Source organism: Ranitomeya variabilis, chromosome 5 (genome assembly GCF_051348905.1).
Source record: "Ranitomeya variabilis isolate aRanVar5 chromosome 5, aRanVar5.hap1, whole genome shotgun sequence".
NCBI classification, from domain to species: domain Eukaryota; kingdom Metazoa; phylum Chordata; class Amphibia; order Anura; family Dendrobatidae; genus Ranitomeya; species Ranitomeya variabilis.
Window position 1 is genome coordinate 561,628,042 of NC_135236.1, and position 23,454 is coordinate 561,651,495.

The 23,454-nt window shown below is 45.9% G+C and overlaps 1 long non-coding RNA gene across 1 annotated transcript; it reads left to right on the forward strand.

The window, feature by feature from the left end:
* The first annotated feature begins 2,583 nt into the window (after positions 1-2,583).
* Positions 2,584-4,139, forward strand: LOC143773844 (uncharacterized). Its single transcript, XR_013215393.1, has 3 exons — positions 2,584-2,707; positions 3,748-3,812; positions 4,031-4,139. It is a non-coding gene; the product is annotated as an uncharacterized LOC143773844 (long non-coding RNA).
* Positions 4,140-23,454: the final 19,315 nt, after the last annotated feature.

Genomic DNA, 23,454 nt, shown 5'->3' on the forward strand with positions numbered 1-23,454 from the left:
CTTCCGCTCTTTACACTCTACTGAAACTGCCCTCACTAAAGTCTCTAATGACCTACTAACAGCTAAATCTAATGGTCACTACTCCATGCTAATTCTATTGGATCTTTCCGCAGCATTCGACACTGTGGATCATCAGCTCCTCCTCACTATGCTCCGCTCCATCGGCATCAAGGACACCGTTCTCTCTTGGTTCTCCTCCTATCTCTCTGACCGATCCTTCACTGTATGTTTTGCTGGTTCCTCCTCCTCTCACCTTCCACTTACTGTTGGGGTTCCTCAAGGATCAGTCCTAGGCCCCCTCCTCTTCTCTTTGTATACTGCCCCTATTGGACAAACAATCAGTAGATTTGGGTTCCAGTACCATCTCTATGCTGATGACACCCAATTATACACCTCTTCTCCTGCTTTCACTCCGACCTTCTTAAAAAACACCAGTGATTGTCTTACCGCTGTCTCTAACATCATGTCCTCCCTCTATCTGAAACTGAACCTGTCAAAAACTGAACTCCTCGTGTTCTCTCCCTCCACTAACCTACCTTTGCCTGACATTGCCATCTCCGTGTGCGGTTCAATCATTACTCCAAAGCAACATGCCCGCTGCCTTGGGGTCATCCTTGATTCCGAGCTTTCATTCACCCCCCACATCCGATCACTGGCTCGCTCTTCTTATCTGCATCTCAAAAACATTTCTAGAATTCGCCCTTTTCTTACTTTCGACTCTGCAAAAACTCTTACTGTTTCTCTTTTTCATTCCCGTCTGGACTATTGTAACTCTCTACTAATCGGCCTCCCTCTTACCAAACTCTCCCCGCTCCAATCTGTCCTGAATGCTGCTGCCAGGATCATATTCCTCACCAATCGTTACACCGATGCCTCTACCTTGTGCCAGTCATTACACTGGCTACCTATCCACTCCAGAATCCAGTACAAAACTACTACCCTCATCCACAAAGCATTCCATGGCTCAGCACCACCCTACATCTCCTCTCTGGTCTCAGTCTACCACCCTACCCATGCCCTCCTCTCCGCTAATGACCTCAGGTTAGCATCCTCAATAATCAGAACCTCCCACTCCCGTCTCCAAGACTTCACACGTGCTGCGCCGATTCTTTGGAATGCACTACCTAGGTTAATACGATTAATCCCCAATCCCCACAGTTTTAAGCGTGCCCTAAAAACGCATTTGTTCAGACTGGCCTACCGCCTCAATGCATTAACCTAACTATCCCTGTGTGGCCTATTAAAAATAGAAAAAACAAACAAACACATAATCAGGTTCCTTGCATCGTGTTCTCATACACTTTATGCAGTTAATAGCCCTCTGTGTCTGTACTGCTACATACTTAGGCTGTTAACTGGTTCATGCAGCTTTACATGAACACCCGAGCCTTACACTATGGCTGGTCCAAATAACTAAGCAATTGTTACCATCCACCTCTCGTGTCTCCCCTTTTCCTCATAGTTTGTAAGCTTGCGAGCAGGGCTCTCATTCCTCCTGGTATCTATTTTGAACTGTGATTTCTGTTATGCTGTAATGTCTATTGTCTGTACAAGTCCCCTCCATAAGTTGTAAAGCGCTGCGGAATATGTTGGCGCTATATAAATAAAAATTATTATTATTTTTATTATTATTAGTGGAAAATATTACAGTTTGTAATTTATTCAGTCTAATGTTCTACAATTCTGTTAATCGCATGAGGGTTAAAAATACATGTGGTTTTTAATATGGTGTCATTTAAGAGTATTTTCTGTTACATAAGCCCTTCAAAGTCACTTTTTAATTATTATTATTATTATTATTATATTATTATTATACATTTTTATAGCACCATTTATTCCATGGTGCTTTACATGTGAAAAGGGGGCAAATATAGAAAAATACAATAAACATGAGCAAAAACAAGGCACACAGGTACAGGAGGAGAGAGGACCCTGCCCGCGAGGGCACACAGTCTGCAGGGGATGGGTGAGGATACACTAGGAGAGGGTAGAGCTGGTTGTGCGGCAGTTCAGTAGGTTGGGGATCACTGCAGGCTGTAGGCTTGTCGGAAGAGATAAGTCTTTAGGTTCTTTTTGAAGTTCTTTTTGAAAAAATCTCTGATGTGCCTTAGGAGACCCCAAAATATCAAAGACAAAGTGGTCAGAGCTGATATGGGGCACGGCAACAAGACATCCACACGTACCCTTACAGGACTCCGTAGAACCGGCACTTTCCCGTGTCTTAACTGTATGAGTTGTTCTAACATCATTAAAGGTAACGAGGTCATACACCCCCGGACAGGTAAATCATATCCCATCAGAGATTTTTTCACGTGTGAAACAAACTTTGTCGTATACATCATAAAGTGCCCATGTGGATTACTATTCGTGGGTGAGACCACACAAGCCATACGTGACCGGATTTCTAGTCACAAATCTACTATTCGATGTGAAAAAACATGGCTACCCCTACCGGCACACTTTAAAGAGGCAAAACATAATGTGTCTCAGTTAAGGTACCAAATAATTGAAAAGGTACCAAGACCAAAAAGAGGTGGTAACCATATCCGTTTATTAAAGCAAAGAGAAACGTACTGGATCTACACCTTGGATACCTTATACCCTAGAGGTCTTAAATGCGAAATAGATTGGCTAATCTAATATATTTCTTTCCCTAGACCCATTGAAAAATCGTTTATCTCAGTCTCTTCATCCTTCTTCTTGGGCGGTAAGATCAACCTAGAACCTTCTTCCTACCTGTTTTTCTTTTCCCCTCCCCCTCAGCTCTTATCTAAGTTCCCCCAATTCTATACCCAGTTCTCTATTTTTCTTTTCCCCTTATTATTTTTTCCTTTGTTTGGACTCCTACAAATGCCGAATTAACCCCCCTTTTTTTTGCTATTGGTATACCATTGCTAATATCGTTCTTCATTTACCATTAATGCATTATTTTCTATACATTTAATATGATGTTTTGACTCCATAATGCTATTATATACTACTGTGTTGTTTTTTCTATACAAAAAACTACTAGACTTAGGTGACCGCAGCGGTTCCACCCTCTGTGTATGGATTCCGACATCCCCAGTCACCATTATCATGTATCCTTCCTTCTCTGTTTAATTGCAGCAGGCCCGTCATCCACGCAGGCGCAGACATCCCCTACCACTGCAATATAACCAGCGCATGCGCAATACAACCATGGATTCTTCCCCCTCTGACCACATTTAGTCATCATGCCCCGCATTAAGGCAGAGACTATGCACCCACCATTTGCGCATGCGCGGGCGTCCATAGACACCGTGCCAGAATCAGCGCAATCGCAACGCTCTCGGGTCCACTTCCGGTCATATGACCGGGCGGCGCGCGGTCAAAAGGCTTCCCTTCTCGTGCAGTACACACACACTGCACCAGCACGGCTGTGCTCCCACATGACAAACTGCGCTACCAATGATCGTAAGTACACCCTTGGAACCGGTGCCCACACATTTTTTGTGTGGGACATTATCTATTCTCACCCTGGTTATTTTGCTTCATGTAGCCCAGGCATTACTGTCAGGACATTGCTCTCCTGACTTCCTGAAATCCTCCATTGGACCACCCACTAAACTGGTATTTAATCAATTGCCCTTAGTCACCTAACGGTTTCTCATAGCATTCATTCATCTCACCCTTACCTATTATCTTTCTTTTCTTGAACATTTGCACTGCTTAAAAGATTACCTCTTTAACCTACCTAATTACGCTTCCCTTTATCCTTACCCATAGGACACATTGCGTCATTGTGAAATACTACATAGCGGTGACAATACGTACCCGGTGATCCCTAAAGGGTATGCCTCATTCTTATTTTCCTTTCTGTATTTAGCTTGTCTACTATCTATACCCAGTCCCTTTTGCTCTTTGATGTCTCCACCTCAGCCTAGCGCATATGTATAATTTTACCTTTTTTAAAAAAACCCGGATATGTTGGTTTTCTCCTTTTTGTATAAATATTGTATATATTCTGTATATCAAATATTCTGACTGTATATATTTTAATTTTTTCCAGCGACTATATGATAAAGGCCGTGGTTCGGCCGAAACGTCAAAACTGTCGCTTCACCTATCACCGTCAATAAAATTAAATCACTTTAAAGCATACCTTTTCGACTGAGTGCAGTGATTCTTTATTGGACATGAAGTACAATATGTCATGAAGAAACATTTGCAAACGCACTGAGATATATGTTAAAGCGTTCCAGAGTTATTGCCCCATAAAGTGACACTGGTCAGATTTGTGAAAATTGGCTTGATCAGGAAGGTGAAAATAGGCTTTGGTGCAAAAGTGTTCTAAGGGAATCTGCTTCTCACTGAAACATCCACATGTCAATCAGAAGCTTGTAAGTGAATTCTACCATAGCTCAAGAAAATTCTAGAACGTTAGTACAATAGTGTCCCCCTGAAAAAGGGGTGTGCAGAAGAGACCAAAGATGAGGAAAAGTAAGGGGGAAAAGGGGAAAGAGGAGGAAATAATGAAGGGAAATAAAAATAGGAAAATGAAAAAGGAAAGACAGAAATGGAGCAAATGACATGGGGGCGACTTGATCCCATGTGCCTCCTTTCATTATGTATTTCCAAGGGTTTAATACACTCTTAGAGAACAGCAACCGATGCTGAGTTCTAGGTGTTCCATTCTTGGGATCAAGGGAAATCCCATAGGTCAGACTACCTCTAATCTGCAAGTGATCACCTATCTTATTGATACATGATAATGGTCACTGTTGGGAAAAGCACTTTAAGAGTAATGAAACTGAGGCTTCTGTTAGATCACAATAGCAGTATTTGGTCAGTATTTTACATCAGTATTTGTAAGGCAAAATCAGAAGTGGAGCAATCAGAGGAAAAGTATAATTGAAACCCGTTACCACTTCTGTATTTATCACCCACTGCTGGTTTTGGCTTATAAATACTGATGTGAAATACTGACCAATTACTGAACATGTGAAAGTGGACTTACAGATACAGGTGCTTCTCACAAAATTAGAATATCATCAAAAAGTTAATTTATTTCAGTTCTTCAATACAAAAAGTGAACCTCATATATTATATAGATGTCATGTCGGACGCTGTTCAAACCAGGTCGTTCAACAGACAGCGGTAATTCCGCTTTTGACCACTATTTGCTCATTGGCGTCGGCTAGGTTTTGTCCAGCTGTTCCAGGGTTAATTTACCTGATCCTCGGATTGGAAGCTGGGCCATGCCCATGGCCTTTAAATAGTTCTCCGGATCATTGGGCGTCGCCGATTATAGCTTCTGTCTTGTGCGTTGTTATCTCGGTCCGGAGTGGAGAGCTGGTTGTTGGAGATTCGTTGCTGGTGGTGTATTTTCCTTAGTCTTATTTACTCCTTCCTATATTTGTATTTATTTTGCCCTGCACATTTATAGTGTATTCCTGAGTGACTGCGGCGTGGTGTATATTTTCCTTTATCCTTGTCTGTGCTAACTGTGGGTATTGGTGTATTACCTTTTCACTGGGTGGTGGGCGGTTGGTGTCAGCCTAGGGTTGAAACAGGAGACAGGGCGAGGGTCGAGGCCTAGACATGCACACCATCAGTGCAAACTCTAGGTAGAGGGTCAGTCAGGATTTCCCTAGTCTGAGGGAAATTGCAGGGGCCCGGGTTATTAGCTCTTGCTCACCTAGTCTCCCTGTGACATTATAATCGGCCCAACAACAACAAAAAAAAAAAAGAAAAAGGGGTTTCTCTTTTTTTTTTCTCTTGTCATGGATCCCATGACTTCCATAACCCGCCAGTTGGAGGCGCTGTCCCTACATGTCACTGAGTTGAGGGGGGCAGTTCAGCAACAGGAACTAGCAGTATCTAATGTGCAAGCTGGAGCGACAGGAAGAATTGCTGAGCCTAAATTCCCTTTGCCTGAAAAATTTGCTGGGGAACGCAGTAAATTTGTTTATTTTCATGAAGCTTGCAAACTATATTTCCGTATGCGCCCGATCTCCTCGGGTAATGAGGCTCAGCGTGTGGGCCTGGTGTTGTCATTGTTAAGCGGGGATCCCCAAGCATGGGCATTTTCTTTGCCATCTGATTCTGCTGCATTTGACTCTGTGGAGTGTTTTTTTTCTTCTCTTGGGAAAATCTATGATGAACCTGACAGAATGGCTCTAGCAGAATCTAAGATATGCACTATTCGCCAGGGGGAGCGAGTTGCAGAGGATTACTGTTCTGAATTTCGTCGCTGGGCGATCGATACACAATGGAATGATCCAGCATTGCGGAGTCAGTGTATTCATGGGGTTTCTGGAAGGGTTAAAAAAGCCCTTCTGATGTACGAGACTCCTGCTTCTCTAGATTCCGCTATGAGTCTGGTTGTCCGCATTGATCGCCGTTTGCGTCAGGGGGAGCATGAGACACCGCCTATGGGAGAGGGTTTGGGTTCACGTGAGGTTGCTGCAGGTGAGCCCACGAAACCTATGCAAATCGCAGGGGTATCACATGTTAAGAATCGAGCCCCTGAGCTCAGGAAGCAGGGAGCCTGTTTTTACTGTGGTAAAACTGGTCATTTTATTAACATCTGTCCTCTGCTGTCTAAGAAAAATGCAACGGCGGAAAACTTCTAAGCTCAGATGGGGTGGAGGAGACCAATCTGAGCTTATGTATTTCCTCCATGGTGGTTTCTCAATGCATGCTCCCTGCTAAGGTTTTTATCGCTGGCAGTGAGCTGCCAATTACTGTTTTTGTGGATAGTGGTTCAGCCACAAATCTCATTGATGAGGAGTTTGCGCGCACAGCAGGTTTTAGGATTGAAAAACTGTCTCATCCTATCCGTGTGGTCACCATCAATGCTGCTCCTCTCTCTCAGGGGGAGATTACTGAATTTGTGGCTGAGGTGAAACTCCACATTGGGGTTCTACATTCCGGTTACATGTAAGGTGCACAGGAATCTTCCTGCTCAGGTGGTTTTGGGTTTTCCTTGGTTGTCCATGCACAACCCGGTAATTGACTGGAAAACTCAGGACATAATTCAGTGGAGCGAGTTCTGCCAGGAGAATTGCCTGGCCACATGTGTGGCTGCGGTGACTTCAAGTGTTCCGGAGTCACTTCTGGATTTTGTGGATGTGTTCTCTGAAAGGGGTTGCTCAGAGTTGCCGCCACATCGTCCCTATGACTGTTCTATCAGGTTTAAACCAGGGGCCAAGTTGCCTAAAGCAAGGATGTTTAACATCTCCGGTCCGGAGAGACAAGCGTTAAAAGATTATATTGCTGAAAGCTTGAGCAAAGGGCACATCAGGCCGTCATCCTCGCCGGTGGCAGCAGGGTTCTTCTTCGTGAAGAAGAAAGATGGCGGATTACGCCCGTGTTTGGATTTCAGGGAGTTGAACCAGATTACGGTTCGTGATCCATACCCGATGCCACTGATACCAGATTTGTTCAACCAGGTGGCGGGTGCTAAGTGGTTTACCAAGCTTGACCTCAGGGGGGCGTACAACCTCATAAGAGTCCGTCAAGGTGATGAGTGGAAGACGGCTTTTAATACCCCTGAGGGTCATTTTGAAAATTTGGTGATGCCTTTTGGGTTGACTAACGCACCTGCAGTGTTCCAACATTTCATCAATGATGTGTTCTCGCATGTTTTGGGGAAATTCGTTATCGTGTACCTAGATGACATCCTCATATATTCTTGCGACCGTGATGCTCATTTAGATCATGTCAGGCAGGTGTTACAGCTTCTCAGAGAGAATAAGCTGTATGCTAAACTTGAGAAATGTGTATTTTCTGTTCAGGAGTTGCCTTTCTTGGGTTATATTGTGTCTGCTTCTGGTTTTAAAATGGACACCGCTAAGGTGCAAGCGGTGCTGCATTGGGAACGTCCTGATAACCTGAAAGCACTTCAGCGGTTCCTTGGGTTTTCTAACTACTATAGGAAATTTATCAAGGATTTTTCCATCATTGCTAAACCGCTAACTGACATGACTAAAAAGGGTACCAATTTCTCCATTTGGCCTGAGGCTGCTGTGCGCGCATTTGAATTTCTTAAGAACAGTTTTGTTTCAGCCCCCATTCTTGTGCAGCCAGATGTATCAAAACCCTTTGTTGTGGAATTCGATGCGTCTGAGGTTGGGGTGGGGGCGGTACTATCTCAAGGCTTATCTTTGAGTGGTTTGCGTCCGTGCGCCTATTTCTCCAAGAAACTGTCGTCCGCCGAACGTAACTACGATATCGGCAACAGGGAGTTGTTGGCAATCAAGTTGGCCTTTGAAGAATGGCGACACTTCTTGGAGGGGTCGGTACATCAGGTTACTGTTATTACCGATCATAAGAATCTGCTGTATTTGGAGTCAGCCAAGCGTCTGTCCCCCAGGCAGGCTCGCTGGGCATTGTTTTTCACGCGGTTCAATTTTGTTGTCACTTACAGACCGGGGTCTAAAAACACTAAGGCGGATGCTCTGTCCAGGTGTTTTCCGGGGGGTGAACCTCGGGAGGATCCAGTACCCTTCCTCCAAAAGGGTGTTGTGGTTTCGGCTCTCACTACCGAGGTTGAGGCTGAGATTGCCGAGGCTCAGGAGGAGGTACCATCTGAGCTTCCCATCAATAAATCTTTTGTACCGCTTCATCTCTGCCTAAAGCATCATGATGCTGTCCTGGCTGGCCACCCAGGGGTTAGAGGTACCTTGGAGTTGGTGTCACGTCGGTTTTGGTGGCCCAAGATCCGACAGAATGTGGTCTCATACGTGTCAGCTTGTACCACGTGCGCTAGGGCTAAGACGCCCCGCTCCCGTCCTGTTGGCACACTACTTCCTCTTGAGGTACCAAGTAAGCCATGGATGGAAATCTCCATGGATTTCATCACTGATTTGCCCTCATCTGCTGGGAACACGGTCATCTTGGTGATTGTTGATCGGTTTTCAAAAATGTCGCACTTTGTGCCTTTGCCTTCGTTGCCTAACGCTAAGACTCTGGCTCAGGTATTTGTGCAGGAGGTGGTCAGACTTCATGGGGTTCCGTCTGACATCGTGTCTGATAGGGGGTCTCAGTTTGTGGCAAAATTTTGGAGAGTATTTTGCTCACGGCTGGGGATCAAGTTGTCTCATTCTTCGGCGTTCCATCCTCAGTCAAATGGTCAGACTGAGCGTATGAACCAAAATTTGGAACAGTACTTACGCTGCTTTGTCTCTGATAACCAGGAGGAGTGGTCTACCTTTCTTCCTTTGGCTGAGTTTGCCATCAATAATCACCGCCAGGAGTCGTCTGGGGAGTCTCCGTTTTTTTGTGTTTACGGGCTACATCCTCAATTTTGTACCTTGAGTCAGAGGGGCTCTTCCGGCGTTCCGGAGGAGAATCAGTTAGGAGCACAATTATCATCAGTCTGGAGGAGAGTTAAACAGCGCCTGTTGAGTGTGGGTGCTAGGTACAAACGTGTGGCTGACAGTAGGCGTGTGCCAGGTCCGGACCTGAGTGTGGATGACTGGGTGTGGTTATCCACAAAAAACATAAGACTCAAAATACCATCCCTTAAATTTGGTCCACGGTTTATTGGTCCATTTAGGGTCACCGCCGCCATTAACCCAGTAGCGTACCGATTGGAGCTCCCTACAGTGTATAAGATACACAATGTGTTCCACAGGTCTCTTCTAAATAAGGTGGTGGGTTCTGTGGATGCGGCGCCTATGCCACCTCCAGTCTTGGTGGATGGTAATTTGGAGTTTGAAGTCTCCAAGGTGGTTGACTCTCGTGTAGTGCGTCGTACTTTACAGTACTTGGTACACTGTTGTGGTTATGGGCCTGAGGAGAGGTCCTGGGTACCAGCCTCGGATATTCATGCGGATCGGCTGGTCAGGTTTTTTCATTGTCGTCATCCAGACAAGCCGGGTCCTATAAGCCGTGAGGGCCCTGGGGTCCCTCGTAGAAGGCGGGGTACTGTCATGTCCGACGCTGTTCAGACCAGGTCGTTCGACAGACAGCGGTAATTCCGCTTTTGACCACTATTTGCTCATTGGCGTCGGCTAGGTTTTGTCCAACTGTTCCAGGGTTAATTTACCTGATCCTCGGATTGGAAGCTGGGCCATGCCCATGGCCTTTAAATAGTTCTCCGGATCATTGGGCGTCGCCGATTATAGCTTCTGTCTTGGGCGTTGTTATCTCGGTCCGGAGTGGAGAGCTGGTTGTTGGAGATTCGTTGCTGGTGGTGTATTTTCCTTAGTCTTATTTACTCCTTCCTATATTTGTATTTATTTTGCCCTGCACATTTATAGTGTATTCCTGAGTGACTGCGGCGTGGTGTATATTTTCCTTTATCCTTGTCTGTGCTAACTGTGGGTATTGGTATATTACCTCTTCACTGGGTGGTGGGCGGTTGGTGTCAGCCTAGGGTTGAAACAGGAGACAGGGCGAGGGTCGAGGCCTAGACATGCACACCATCAGTGTAAACTCTAGGTAGAGGGTCAGTCAGGATTTCCCTAGTCTGAGGGAAATTGCAGGGGCCTGGGTTATTAGCTCTTGCTCACCTAGTCTCCCCGTGACAATAAACTGAGTTATTACAAACAGAGAGATCTATTTCAAGTGTTTATTTCTGTTAATGTTGATGATTATGGCTTACAGCCAATGAAAACCCAAAAGTCATTATCTCAGTAAATTAGAATAATTAACAAAAAAAACCTGCAAAGGCTTCCTAAGCATTTAAAAAGGTCCATTAGTCTGTTTCAGTAGGCTCCACAATCATGGGGACGACTGCTGACTTGACAGATGTCCAGAAGGCAGTCGCTGACACTCTCCACAAGGAGGTTAAGCCACAAAAGGTCATTGCTAAATAAGCTGGCTGTTCACAGAGTGCTGTATCCAAGCATAATAATGGAAAGGCGAGTGGAAGGAAAAAGTGTGGTAGAAAAAGTTGCACAAGCAACCAGGATAACCGCAGCCTTGAAAGGATTGTTAAGAAAAGGCCATTCAAAAATTTGGGGGAGATTCACAAGCAGTGGACTGCTGCTGGAGTCATTGCTTCAAGAGCCACCGTGCATAGACATACCTAGGACATGGGCTACAAGTGTCGCATTCCTTGTGTCAAGCCACTCATGACCAATAGACAACGCCAGAAGCGTATTACCTGGGCAAAGGAGAAAAAGAACTGGACTGTTGCTCAGTGGACCAAGGTGTTTTCAGAAGAAAGTAAATTTTGCATTTCATTTGGAAATCAAGGTCCCAGAGTCTGGAGGATGAGTGGAAAGGCACACAATCCAAGCTGCTTGTGTGAAATTTCCAAAATCAGTGATGGTTTGGGGAGCCATGTCATCTGCTGGTGTTGGTCCACTGTTTTATCAAGTCAGAGCAGCCATCTACCAGGAAATTTTAGAGCACTTCATGCTTCCCTCTGCCGACAAGATTTTTGGAGATGGAAATATAATTCTCCAGCAGGACTTGGCACTTGTCTACACTGCCAAAAGTACCAATGCCTGGTTTAAAAACTACAGAATCACTGTGCTTGATTGGCCAGCAATCTCGCCTGACCTTAACCCCATAGAGAATATATGGGGTATTGTCAAGAGGAAGATGAGAGACACCAGACCCATCAATACAGATGATCTTAAGGCTGTTATCAAAGCAACCTGGGCTTCCATAACACCTCAGCAGTGCCACAGGCTGATCGCCTCCATGCCACGCCGCATTGATGCAGTAATTGATGCAAAAGGAGCACCGATCAAGTATTGAGTGCATTTATTTAACATTCATTTCAGTAGGCCAACATTTCAGATGTAAAAATCATTTTTCAAGCTGGTGTTATAAAGTATTCTAATTTAACGAGATAATGACTTTTGGGTTTTCATTGGCTGTAAGTCATAATCATCAACATTAACAGAAATAAACACTTGTTTGTTGTGTGTAGGTATATACTATATACAGGAGGAGATGACACACAGGTATATACTATATACAGGAGGAGATGACACACAGGTATATACTATATACAGGGGAGATGACACACACATATATACTATATACAGGGGAGATGACACACAGGTATATCCTATATACAGGGGAGATGACACACAGGTATATCCTATATACAGGGGAGATGACACACAGGTATATACTATATACAGGGGAGATGACACACAGGTATATACTATATACAGAGGAGATGACACACAGGTATATACTATATACTGGAGGAGATGACATACAGGTGCATACTATATACAAGAGAAGATGACATACAGGTATATACTATATACAGGAGATGACATACAGGTATATACTATATATAGGAGGAGATGACGTACAGGTATATAATATATACAGAAGAGATGACATACAGGTATATACTATATACAGGAGGAGATGACACATAGGTATATACAATATACAGGAGGAGATGACATACAGCAGGTATATACTATTTACAGGGGAGATGACATACAGGTATATACTATATACAGGAGATGACATACAGGTGTATACTATATATAAGGGAGATGACAAATATGTATATACTGAGGGGAAAATGAGAGGTGTGAAGTGAAAATGAGGGGTGTGAGGTGAAAATGAAAAGGTGTGAGTGCAAATTGAGAGGAGTGAGGGAAAATAGTGGAGTGATCGGAAAATGACAGATGTGAGGTCAAAATGACAAGTGTTAGGGGGGAATGAGAGGAGTGAGGGGGAAAATAAGAGGAGTGAGGGGGAAAATGAGTCGTGTAAGGGAGAAAATGAGAGATGTGAGGGGGAAAATGAGAGGCGTGATGGGAAAATAAGAGAAGTGAGGTGCTATAACTAACCACAGATATTTACTATGCCCAGGCAACGCCGGGCTACAGCTAGCTACTGTATATAATATATGAGTTTCACTTTTTGTATTTAAGAACTAAAATTAATTAACTTTGTGATGATATTCTAATTTTGTGAGAAGCACCTGTAGAAGGGCAACAAAGGCGATAACCCAAGAATGCAGAGATCTGATAAATTGAGACATTTTGTCAATGACTGATTAGTAGTATCGTTGTGCTGCTCTCTTAGTCATTTATTTGAAACCTGCCTGATGAAAAAACTGAAAATAAAATGTTTCTGGTTAGCGAATAACAGGATCATTGCAATAAATAATCTTTCTGTCTTTTTGACACATTATCAGGATTGGAAAAAAGGGGTTGCTTTAAAAAAAAACAGCGCCACATCAGTCTGTAGGCTATTTCCAGTATTGCAACTCATTCCCATTCCAGTGAATAGAGCTGAACTGATGTTTCAGACAAAGGCCGTTGACAAAATTAGTATTGTTTTTGGAAAAATAACAGGCCTTTTTTTCTAATCTTAGATAATACATCCAATGACTTCCCTAATAAGGTATCTTAGCAGTCTTTAAGAAGTTAGAGCTATTTTCTAATTGTACAGTTCCTTGGTTTAAAATAATTTGTCTCGGAGCAAGAAAGTGATTGTCATAGTACACATACCATTCAAGTTTTGTCTACAAAGTTTTACCTACTTCTCATATTATGCCCGACTCCTCCACAGTAAGGCATGTGGAATTTTCGCTTTTATAAGCCTGACGGGCAGCCAATCACATGAATGGTATAAATCCTTTCAAGGTCTTCATAACAGTACTGCATCGGGCAGAAATTAGAGAGGACATTAAGCAGTGAAGTTTCTAAAAGGTATTTATTTTCTTCTGATAGGTCCTAGGTTGGTGTTCATGTAGGCACATATTAGATGGTTCTTTTTGGGATACACATCACACATTACAGCCCTGCATGGTGGTACAGCTTTGATGGTATTGTATGGGGGACACAGACTGCTAAGGCTTCATTCAAACATTGCTGTATTGCCGCATTTCATTCTTTGCGTTTTTCAAGAGTAAAAAATGCTGCAGTATAAAGTACCAGCAAAATGCATGAGATTTCTTACTTTTACTGTGTGCATTTCAACAATTTATGTTTGCCTTTTTCACATCTGCAGCTTGATTTTTTGAAAATTGATTCTTCTCAGCAGGAGAAACAATATAATCTTGCAGTTATGATACCTTTTAATGGCTAACAAAAAAAAAATAAGTGATGTTACAAAGCAAGCTTTCAAGACTACTCAGGTCGCCTCATCAGGCATGGTATAACAAAATATTCTAAGAGGTAAATAGCCTAAGGTCGGAGCCACACTAACATATAACGCGGACTAGTGCTATGCAAGAAAACATCGCATAGCACTCGGACCAGTGTTAATCTATGCGGCAGATCACATCTGCGATTATTTTCTCATGCCGAATCGGCATGCGAGAACAATCGCAGCATGCTGAGATTGGCACCAAGACTCGACCAAATCTCGGCTCACTTGCACCCATATAAGTCTATGGGTGCAAGTGAGACAACGCACATCACTAGGATATCATCCAAGTGCGGTGCGATATAAGCCAACGTTGGCAGTGGAGGAGATGGAGAAATTATTTTCTCCGCCTCCTCCGCAGCTGTGCTCTGATTCTCTCTTTGCCAGCAGCTCGGAGCACAAACGCATGACACTTGGCTCCTGCTCGCAGCAGAGCAGGAGCCTTGGGTCATTGTCATATCGCATCAGATGCCATACGCTAGTATGACCTCAGCCTAAGGGGTAAAGTTTCACCTTGAGGAGAGTGACAAGCCATGCCTAACATACCAAAGTTAGGAGGTGTAACGGGTTCTATTGTACTGCAGTACCTCTTTCAGTACCTCCCCGTGTATCAGGAGGTCCACTCTGCTTTGGCTGGATTCTGAATGAAGGACGCTGGCTGGAATTCCTTGGTTACATGGATGCATATAAAATCTCACTGCTTCTCCACGTATTTCCAGTCTAACAACACTTTATTCACAGGACACAGAATATATAACACAGATACAGAGGGCAGGCCAATAGAACAGCAGCAGGCCAGACATACATAACAATAGCCACAGGGGGCCGGCGCCTGCCGATATTTACTGTGGGAATTACAAAGGTGGGGGGAGGACAGAAGGAGAATATCTTGTCCCTTCTGCCCAGGAGCGCAGCCTGTGGGCTGATGCATTTCACATGGAACCTATTATACATATATATAACGGCCCAACATATTCTGGGTGCTGGGGAATTCTGTAACACGGCTCCCCCTTTCAGCGACGCAATCAGCATACACAGTCTGATCCTTAACGGATCGGTTTGGGGATGACCGAAGTTTATGGGGTTGGTACAAGTTCCGTTTGTCTACTTAGTCCATCGGCGTCACCGTTTTGTTTGCCGGGTCTGTAGTGGATGGTGAAGTCCAGAGGTTGTAGGGCTAAACTCCACCGCAGTAATCTGGCGTTGTCTCCGGAGACCCGATTAAGCCAGACTAGGGGATTATGGTCCGTTAGGAGGGAAAACTGTCGTCCATACAAATATGGTTGTAACTTTTTGAGTGCCCATACTACAGGCACTCCTTCTCGATGGCCGCATAGCTCACTTCACGGGGCAGTAGTTTCCGACTCAGGTAAGCTACCGGGTGTTCTTGACCGTCCGGCCCGACTTGGCTCAGTACTGCCCCCAATCCAAGCATAGAAGCGTCTGTGTGAACAAGGAAGCGTTTAGTTGGATCGGGTGCGGCCAATACAGGGGTATTGGTGAGGGCATCCTTTAGCTGGCGGAAGGCTTCCTCACACTCTGGCGTCCAGGTTACCTGGCGGGGTTGGTTCTTACGGGTCAGATCAGTGAGGAGCTTGGCTACGCTGCTGTAATTGGGAACGAATTTCCTATAATACCCCGCTGTCCCTAGAAACGCCATGACCTGGGTTTTAGTGTGTGGGGTGGGCCATTTGGCTATGGCCTCAATCTTGGCTGGTTCTGGTCTCTGTTTCCCACTTCCCACCCAATACCCTAAATACTGAACTGCTTTGCCCACGTGACACTTGTTTGGGTTCAGGGTGATTCCGGCCTTGTGGATCCTGTCTAATACTGTCTCTAGGTGATTTAGATGCTCTTCCCATGTCGCGCTGTAGATGGCGATGTCATCCAGGTAGGCACACGCATAGTCCTGGAGACCATCCAGAAGCCGGTCAGCCAGCCTCTGGAAGGTCGTCGGGGCAGTCTTCATCCCGAATGGCATAACTCGAAACTGGAATAAGCCAAACGGGGTGACAAATGCCGACTTGGGAATAGCATCAGGACTAAGGGAAATCTGCCAGTAGCCTTTGCATAGATCGATGGTGGTCAAATACTTTGCCCCTGCCAGCCGGTCTAACAACTCATCCACACGTGGCATGGGATACGCATCCGTCACTGTTTTCTCATTGAGCTTACAATAGTCTACACAAAACCGTGTAGTCCCATCCTTCTTGGGCACTAACACTACGGGGGATGCCCAGGGACTATCTGACTCTTCAATGACCCCTAAACGCAACATCTCTTGTATCTATTGTCGCATCCCTTCTCGTACAGACTCTGGGACGCGGAAGGGGGGTTGTCGCACCGGGGTCTGATCCTGGGTCTCAACCTTGTGTTGTGCCAGGTGAGTGTACCCGGGTTTCCCCGAAAACATCCTCTGTCGCTGCCTCAACAACGCCTTTGCCTGCTGTCTCTCCCGGGGGCCTAGGTCTTCACCCAAGTGTACCTGGTCCCATGTTTTAGACTGAGTCATTTCCCCTACAACATCAGGCAAGGGAAGTCCGGCTAAATCCTCTGCTTCAGGTGCACAGATGGCCACTGCCTCTTCAGGGCGCTCCCGGTAGGGCTTCAGCATATTCACGTGGAACATGCGGATAACCCTGGGGTCGTCACAATCAGCGACATTATAGGTGGTGTCAGCTATTTTCCCCACTACCTGGTAGGGCCCCTGCCATGCAGCTTGGAACTTGTTCTGCCTAGTGGGCTCTAACACCAGGACCTTCTGTCCTATTTCCAAGGTGCGCTCTCTGGCCCTCCTATCGTACCATACGCGCTGGCGCCGCTGAGCCACCTGCATGTTCCCACGTACAGCCTGGGTCAGCTCCTGTAGGTGGTCCCGGAATTCCAGCACATAGGGTACAATAGGTACCCCTTCTATGATGCCCTCCCCTTCCCAGTGTTCTAGCACTAAGTCTAGGGGTCCCCTTACCCGTCTCCCGTATACCAGTTCGAACGGGGAGAACCCCGTGGATTCTTGGGGCACCTCCCGATAGGCAAACAGGAGGTAAGGCAAGAATTTCTCCCAGTCCCTGTAGGTCCTGGTAAAAGTCCCAATGAGTTGTTTTAACGTCCCGTTAAAGCGTTCACACAACCTATTGGTTTGCGGGTGGTACGGGGCGCTTCTAATGGACTTTACGCCGCACAGCTTCCACAGTTGGTTGGTCACCTCTGCTGTAAACTGGGTACCCTGGTCCGAGATAATCTCCTGGGGAAATCCAACCCGTGAGAAAACCTGGAGCAGGGCAGCCGCCACTGTCTCTGCCAGTATGTTAGGTAACGCAACCGCCTCTGGATACCGTGTGGCATAATCTACCACTGTCAATATATACCTTTTCCCTGACGGACTGGGTTTGGCTAACGGCCCTATCAGATCGACCGCTACTTGACTAAATGGTTCCTCCACAATGGGGAGGGGGCGTAATTTGGCCTTGCATCTATCTCCCCTCTTGCCAATGCGCTGGCAACTGTCACAGGTCTGGCAGTACTGACGAACATCATAGGTTACCCCCGGCCAAAAGAAGTTTTGTGTCAGACGATGCCTGGTGCGACTGACGCCGAAGTGCCCGGCCAAGGGTATGTCATGAGAGATTCGCAGTAACGCCTGCCTATACTTCTTGGGAGCTACCAGCTGTCGTTTTATAGTGGGGCTCGTCCCTGTGTGGTGCTGCTCTGTGATCCGGTAGAGGAGTCCCTGCTTCCATATAAACTGTTCCCCTTCCAGTACCCCTCTCCCCTCTTGTGCCTTCCCATGATATCCCTCCAATGAAGGATCCTCAAGTAACTCCCTCTTAAATTCATCTGGTGTGGCCCAAGAAATGTGTCTGGCTATGGGAATATGTGTAGGGCTGGGGTATCTTACCTGGGCCTCCTCTGAGTGTGATTTTGCCTCCACAGCTCGAGTTTGTCTCTGGGTGGTCACAGGATATGTCTCAGCCAGAGGGGCAACCGAGAAGGCAGACAACATGGGCCCCAAGTCATTTCCCAGCAAGACATCTGCGGGCAAATCCTCCATCAAGCCGACCTCAACAAGGCCATCCCCGTCTCCCCAGTTCAGGTGAATCCGGGCAGTGGGCAGTCGATGTATGGCTCCCCCTGCTACAAGGACTGCCACTGTCAGGTCCGTCTTCTCTTGGTCCCGGACGAGATGAGGCTTCACAAGGGTCAAAGTTGCCCCTGAATCTCTTAGTCCCTGCATATGTTTTCCATTAACCCACACGACCTGTCGATGCTGTTGTCGGTTATCTGCCCGGGCTGCCTGCACGGGGTCCACTTCATGCAGCACTTCCTCCATCTCTTCCACCCCTTGGTTAGTCGTAGCCCCCAATGTCGGGTCAACTTCGCCTTGGTAGCAGTGTACAGCGGCCCGGCTGAAGGTAGCTGTTCCCGCCTTTGGCCACTGGGTATGCTGAGTCCGGTTGGGACATTGTCTTTGCAGGTGGCCCAGCTGACGGCAGGTGTGGCATCACGCCCCAGGGGAACTGTGGTAGGCCGGGTTTCTAGCTGGTCCCCCTACAATCTTCAGTGGTTTGGGGCCCTCCAGGTCCATGGGCGGACCCCTAGTGACCATCTTTGATCCGGACAACTGAGGCCTCCTGGCATCATGATGTTCATCAGCCAGACGAGCGGCTTCCTCAAGAGTCGTTGGCCGCCTGTCCCGAAGCCATTCCTGTGTCTCGGGGGTTAGTCCATTAAAGAATCGTTCTAACAAGACGAGCTGGAGGACGTCCTTCTTAGTGGTTGCTTGGCTCTCTTGTACCCACTGTAGCAGTGACCTCCATAATTTACAGGCCCACTCAGCGTGGGTATCGATTACTCGTTTTATAAGTCCGCGGAACTTTTGGCGGTATGCCTCTGGTGTCAGCGCATACCGGGCCAAGATCACTTCTTTGATCCACTCATAGTTCATACAGTCCTCATCAAGTACCATGCGATAGGCGTCCGCTGCCCGGCCTGTCAGCTTGCTGGCCAGAATCTGAACCCGTTCCTCCGGCTTCACTTGATGAAGGACACACTGCCACTCAAAGTCCTGCAGAAAGCCATCAATGTCTTCCTCTGCCTCCCCCAACTGTCGGAAGGCATTATACTGGATCTTTTTGTGGCTTACTGATGAAGGTACCTGGTCAGAGGCCAGAGCTCCCCCTGCTTGCTGACTCTAATCTCTCCGCTCTGCCATCTCCATCTTGGCCAGCTCCACTTTGGTCCGCTCTGCCATCTCCATCTTGACTAGCTCTATCCTGGTCCGCTCAGCCATCTTTTCCTTCAGATCAGTACGCACATCAGTCATCACCTCTCGTATGATCTCTACTGCAGGGTTTGGGCCATAGAACGCCAGTCTGTTCTTTACCTCCCTCTGGAATTCAGTCTCCTCCATGTTCACATTGGGGGGCGCTGCACTGTCGTGTTCCATGATGGCTGCTATCAAATCCGCTTTTGTTTTGTTGCTGGCAATTAACCCTCGGGCTTCCACCAGATCTCTTAATGTAGTCCTCTTTAACTTCTGGTAGTTGTTTTCCATGCATTCCTTTCCTCCTGTAGAAGGGGTCTCACATCCCGCTGTCTGCCACCAGTGTAACGGGGTCTACTGTACTGTAGTACCTCTTTCAGTACCACCCCGTGTATCAGGAGGTCCACTCTGCTTTGGCTGGATTCTGAATGAAGGACGCTGGCTGGAATTCCTTGGTTACATGGATGCATATAAAATCTCACTGCTTCTCCATGTATTTCCTGTCTAACAACACTTTATTCACAGGACACAGAATATATAACACAGATACAGAGGGCAGGCCAATAGAACAGCAGCAGGCCAGACATACATTACAATAGCCGCAGGGGGCCGGCGCCTGCCGATATTTACTGTGGGAATTACAAAGGTGGGGGAGGACAGAAGGAGAATATCTTGTCCCATCTGCCCAGGAGCGCAGCCTGTGGGCTGATGCATCTCACATGGAACCTATTATATATAACGGCCCAACATATTCTGGGTGCTGGGAGATTCTGTAACAGGAAGCTTATATGCAAATTTCCTCTTCAGAGAGGAACAGGACTTGAATTCTAGTGCCACCTATTTGAAGTAGCAATCCTAAAAGTCACTATCGACCTTTTAGTGAGATTTGCCACAGTATAAAATCCATACCAGAATTTCGACTTGCAAGCACGGTGTTTTGGGGTGTTGCCCCTCATCATGGCAGACTATGAGATTTGAATATTTAATTTCTCAGAGGAGCATGCATGGCATATAAGGCTTGTCACTCTCCACAAGAAGAAACCTTAGGTCTTAGATCTTAGTCTTAAGCCTCCCACTTTGCCAAATCAGATCTCATACTTTCCACTGATGAGGGGCAACACCCCGAAACACCGTGTCTGAAAATTAAAATTCGGGTTTGGATTTTACCCTGTCATGTGACAAGGATTTATATTGACTTTTAGGATTGCTAATTCCAATAGGTGGGACTAGAGTTCAAGTCCTCTTCCTCTCTGAAGAGGCAATTTGCATATATATAGTATCTGAAGAAACACAAATACATACATAAAAGAGCAGAGGCACGACATAACGAATGGATGTTTAACAAGAGCCAATTATTTAATTACCAGAGCAAATCCTTGACCAGTGTCACTTAAAGTGGTAATAACTCTGGAACTCTTCAACGAATCTGAGTGATTCAGATATCGTTTTTTGTGACATATTGTGCTTCATGATGGTGTTAAAATGTATTTGATATGAGTTGTGTTTCTTTGTGCAAATATCTGAAATTTGGCAAATATTTTGAAAATTTTACTATTTTCAAATTCTTATGCCCTTAAACCACGTCACACAAAATAGTTAAGAAATAACATTTACCATATGTCTACTTTACCTCAGCATCATTTTTTAACCACATTTTTTTCTGTTAGAAAGTTATGAGGGTTAAAAGTTGATCAACAATTTCTCTTTTTTCCAACAAAATTTACAAAACCATTTTTTTTAGGGACCGAAGTGACTTTGTGGGACCTATATAACAGAAAATACTCAAAAGTGACACCATTCTAAAAACTGTACTGATCAAAGTTCTTATAACAGTGGAAATCCAAAACAAGTGACCCAATTTTGGAAACTAGACCTGTAGCGCCCCCCACCGCCGCAGGGCCGAGGGGTACCCGGTACCGGGCCTCTGAGTCTCTGCTCTGGGGTTGTCACGGCGGCTAGGCCCCGGTCCGTGACCCTGCCGTGGGGCGCTCAGTGAATAGCAGGTGTGGATGATGGTGGTGATGCTGTGGTGGTGCGGTGCAGTAAATAACGAGGACACCAGGTTGCAGTCTCTTTACCTCTTTACTGAAGATCTCTGGGTCCTCAGTCCGGAACACGGTTCACCAGGCTGCGCAAGTCCGGCCGGTCCAATGGCACCTCCAGAGTTCTCTTCACAGGTGGAAATCGGTGCCTTCCTACTAGCGCTATGTGTTGTGGTCCTTCCCTGCTGTGCTTACGGAAAGTCCCCCACAACTGTTGTGTCTGTTTCTTAAGTTCCCTCACAACTCGATTAGATGATGTTCTGCTAATCCTCCGTCCCTCCCTGGTGTTCTGGTTGGGACGGCACCCGTTTGACGGGTAGGCTCGGAGCTCTTCCGGGACCCTAGAGTCGCCCCTCTCCACAAGTTGCCCCCCAAGACTGCATAGGTGATATGTGTTAGACAGCCTGCCTTAGACTGACTGTCCTGCCGCTGTTTGGAGTATTGCTTGAAGCTGAATGTTATTCTACTCCCTCGGCGTTCCGGCCACCGGTAGTGCGCCTCAGTAGGATGTTGCTTCGGTCTTACAGCACGACTCCTACTGGTATTTCTCCTTTGCGTGATCTCGTTTCTCACTCAGCACAATCTATCTCTCTTCTAATCCTTTCTTGGGCACCGCCGCTACCCGGAGCAGGCACGGTCCCGTTACGTTCGTTCTTGTTGCCAAGCCTCTGTCAGGATCCCACCCCTGACAGAGACCCTACTGTATCTTCCCCTACAACACCCTCTGCCACAAGGTGTTGCCTGGTTCCAACCCAGTCAGCTTTCTGATCTAACTTCCTGCCTGACCCCCAGTTTACCCACTATGGTGGGGAGTGGCCTAGTGAATAGAACCCTTAGCTCCTCCCGGAGGCCCGACTGTGAAATGTATTGGTGTCTGTGATACCTGATCAGATGAACTCCTTCAGTGCCATCAGACGTACCATAGCTCCCCTCAGTGGCGGAGCCACAGTACTGCAACGACCAGGACTCTGGGGCGCTGCACTCCCCCCTGGTTAAACACAGTACTCCGGGACTGGGAAGAAAACAACAATACAAGTTAGCAAAAAGACATACAGTTTTGTTGAGTGTAATAACAATAAGCATATTTAAACAGGCTTCCCTTTATGGGAGGTGAGGACACTTGAACGTTACAAACGTGGTCAAATATCATAGCAACGTGCTATAAATAACTTTTCTTACCCAACCGGGTATTCTACTAAGTGCAAAATTGTTGAACAATAATTTAACATTGCCTTTAAGGACATACACTCTAAATCCACTAAAGACCTTCTTATAATCACATTATAAGGCAATTTAACTTTTTTCATTCTCCTTCTTTAAATCTGCAGGACCGCCTGTCCTAACGGCACCAGACCTACTGCCTCTCCTTTCTATGCAGGACCGCCCCGTTCAGCCCGGGCCTACTGCCTTTTCAACTACTATACACGGTATAGAACATAACATTACTTTCAGTTTAAGAGCACTGAGCCATCTCTACATGACTCCTATGAGGACTCAGGGTTTACCTTCTATCCTAATTATCTATCAACATTATCAAAAACATTTTCTATTGAACATTAAGCCTTCTCATTATCTTTCTCTCTATCATGCATGCTGGACATCACGTCTATCCCTACGGGCCCACTGCATCTTTCTTCTATCTTTCACTTTTTCTTTTCAGAGAACATCATCAGCATTTCTTCACAATTAACTAGTTAAATACATATAACTTACTCATGTAAACATTATCATCACTTTCTTTCGTCAAAACATTATGGCTACCTGTCTTAAAGCAATATCATCGTTTAAGTGCGACAAATGAACATCCCCTTTAAGAGAGGACCAAGTCTCTATGAGGTAGCGTGTCTTCTCAAGCTACCAGTCCATACTCAGCAAAGGTTCCAGTGTGGTATCTTCACAAAGAGTCCTTCTTTAAGTAAAACCAGTAGGGAGCACCTTTAATAAGGTGCAAACTATATACAAAAAGTTCGCATCATGCACTGTTCATGATTTCAGCAGTTCTTTTCAACTATAAACTTGTGCAAAAACTTCAGCAAAATAAACAAAAACAAAACAATAGGGATCCCGGGTCAACAGAAGGATCCCTTTAAGAGTTAACCC